General features: G+C 49.9%; 1 non-coding gene across 1 annotated transcript; it reads left to right on the forward strand.

The window, feature by feature from the left end:
- Positions 1-1,135: 1,135 nt before the first annotated feature.
- Positions 1,136-1,207, forward strand: TRNAE-UUC (transfer RNA glutamic acid (anticodon UUC)). Its single transcript has one exon. It is a non-coding gene; the product is annotated as a tRNA-Glu (tRNA).
- The last annotated feature ends 1,958 nt before the right edge of the window (positions 1,208-3,165 follow it).

Consider the following 3,165-nt stretch of genomic DNA (forward strand, 5'->3'; position numbering starts at 1 on the left):
CAAACCCGTTGCCGTCGAGTCGATTCGGACTCATAGCCACCCGGTGGGACAGAGTAGAACTGCCCCATGGGGTTTCCAAGGAGGGGCTGGTGGATTCAACCCGCCGACCTTATGGGTAGCAGCCGAGCTCTTCTTAATCACTGCGCCACCAGGATCACAGCCTTGGGAATCCTATGAGGGCACTTCTACTTCGTCCTATACGGTCGGTATGAGTCAGAAGCTACTCGAGGGCAACGGTTCGGCTTTTGGACCTTTCAGAAGCAGATCGCCAGGCTTGTCTTCCGAGTCGAGCGGAGGGGTCTCAGGCATGTCTCTGACTCTCCAAGACAGGCCAGGAACAGGCGGATTTTGAGGGACAGAGCCAAAGAAAAGGGGCTAAGGCAGTCCAACCCCACGACCTTGGGATTAAGGGTCTCGAGCCCTAAGGTCTGAGCGAGCCCGGGGACGCGCCTTGAATTGATCTCCCGCCTGTATGAGGGGAGTCGTTGGTCCCAATTCAGAGCTCAGGAAAGGGAGGGACTGTGTAGGCCAACGTCCACATCTGACGGACAAGAAGAGACGAATTCCTAACTAATTAGATGTGGGCTCTGTGGAAAAGAACGGCGCCAAGGAGAACTCGCAGTTTTTTTGTCTGAGCATTTGGAAGGATGGGAACACTGCAGGTGCAGCGGGCTTTAGGGGGAAAATCCGGGGTTCAATTCCAATCCCGGGGCCCGTTTCAAAGAGTTTTCCATCCAAGCTGTCTCCGTTTCCGCCTTTTTTGATGCTGGACATCTCGGGGGCTCCTGCTCGGCGCCCTACCCACCCTGGGCGCCCCCTCCCTGCAAGCTCGCCCCCTGCCCTGGTCCCGGCCACCACGTCTCCACGCGCTGCCGCGACGCAAAGGCGCACGTCTGGGCCAGGTCTGAGGTAGGGCGGGGAAGAGCCACCTCGCTCCGAGACTTGTGGCGACCTGAGAGCTCTCGGTGTGCGGCAGGCTGGCTCGCCTTTTGGAGAAGGCGGGGAGGAAAGGGCCTTCGGGGACGATCGCAGGAGGAGAGGGCGGCACCCGGGCGGGTAGGCGTCCCGGCGTCCCCGAGTTTGGTGCAAAGCGATGTTCGGTCGGGAGGCGGGAGAAAAGGGGCGGCCAACCAGTTCCCTGGTGGTCTACTGGCTAGGATTCGGCGCTTTCACCGCCGCGGCCCGGGTTCGATTCCCGGTCAGGGAAGAGTCTTTTGCCCTGTCTCTTCTCCGCAGGAATCTTCTGTAGCCGCGTTTAATGCTGAAGAGGCCGGGCATCAACCCGGCTTGGAGAAGTGAGAGGCGAGCAGCAGTTAGTTGTTCAGCGGCTTTGAGCCCCCCAGAGCTGCATCCTGCTCTGGGCCACCGAGAACCGCCACCACTCCTGCTGTCCTCATCTTAGAAGCCTAACCTTTCGCTTTCAGAATTTTCATCTCAAGAGAACTAAGTAGTACCTGGAACAAGAGCTCCAACCTTCCTTTCCAAAAACAATTCCAACAAAAAATAAGTTGAAAGAACAGTAACTCTCTGTATTCTTCATGTACATTTACCAATGAACATTTTCCACATTTGCTTTGTCTGTGTCTCCGTATCTATGTATTTGCTACTCCATTTGGGAGTAACTTGCAGATATCTCAAGATCCTTTGGTTACTCCCTTCCTTTAGCAATCTCTCTCAAAACCAGCCTCTTGGGGATCTCTCCTCTTTGTCTTCTCAAAGAGGCCCCTCTTGGCCCTTCAGCATAAACTCTCAGGTGTGATCTGGAGACCCTCCGTGAATTACAAAGACTCTGATCAGTGGGGAAATATCAAGAGTTTAGAGATTGCCCTCGGCCTCCCTCCCTTAACCAGGGAAAAAGACCAAATTCTCTGAGTGAAATTAATTGCACACTCCGCAGACATGCTCATTCACTCCGATTTTTATCCCCTGGAAAGGTCAAGAAGACACTACCTTCAACAAGGCTGTGGGAAATATATCCAAGAGGAGTGTTTCTGCATCCTCAGAGAACTCTGTCATGGCTGTTTTATGAAGAAGAGTGGAAACTGCGGCCACTGAACTGGGATCCTTGAAATGAGCGGGGATGATGGGAAGATGGGATTGGAAGGGTCAAGCGACAACCTTTAATCCTTAAAGACAAGGTGACCAGAGTTATTACAGTGAAGAGCAGAGCTGAAGCAGTAATCAGCATGGTCTGACTCTCAGAGCTCTTTGGCTTTAACTCATTGACTGGTGTCCCTAGAAATGAAATAGATGGGCAGCCTATTAAAGTCTTACTTGATTTGTATAAGCAGAAACACTCTAGGTCTGATGAACATAGTCTGACTTGAATCACGCAATAGACAGGCACAGACCCTCAACAAATTCACAAGCAAAGAGGTCTTTGAATGAATGAGAGATACATCTCCTCAAGGAAGGACCTGTTTATATAGTTAAAAATTAATTTTCTCTAGTAAAAAGACTTGTTCTCTTCCAGTCATTTGGCCAGGAAGCTGTCTTCCATATTTCTTGGCATAGATGAGTGAGCACCTCCAGCGCTGCATCTGTTTGTTGAAGCATCTCAATCGATATTCCACCAATTCCTGGAGCCTTGTTTTTCACCAATGCCCTCAGAGCAGCTTGGACTTCTTCCTTCGGTACCATCGGTTCCTGACTATATGCCACCTCTTGAAATGGTTGAATATCGACTAATTCATTTTGGTATAATGACTCTGTGTATTCCTTCCATCTTCTTGTGATGGTTCCTGCGTCGTTTAATGTTTTCCCCTTGGAATCCTTCACTATTGCAACTCAAGGCTTGAATTTTTTCTTCAGTTCTTTCAGCTTGAGAAACGCCGAGCGTGTTCTTCCCTTTTGGTTTTCCATCTCCAGCTCTTTGCACGTGTCATTATAATAATTTACTTTGTCTTCTTGAGACGCCCTTTGAAATCTTCCGTTCAGTTCTTTTACCTCATCAATTCTTCCTTTTGCTTTAGCTGCTTGACACTCAAGAGCAAGCTTCAGAGTCTCCTCCGACATCCATCTTGGTCTTTTCTTTCTTTCCTGTCTTTTCAATGACCTCTTGCTTTTTTCATGTATGATGTCCTTGATGTCATTCCACAGCTCATCTGGTCTTTGGTCACTAGTGCTCAATGCATCAAATCTATTCTTCAGATGGTCTTTGAATTC

Source organism: Loxodonta africana, chromosome 3 (assembly GCF_030014295.1).
Source record: "Loxodonta africana isolate mLoxAfr1 chromosome 3, mLoxAfr1.hap2, whole genome shotgun sequence".
Classification (NCBI taxonomy): Eukaryota; Metazoa; Chordata; class Mammalia; order Proboscidea; family Elephantidae; genus Loxodonta; species Loxodonta africana.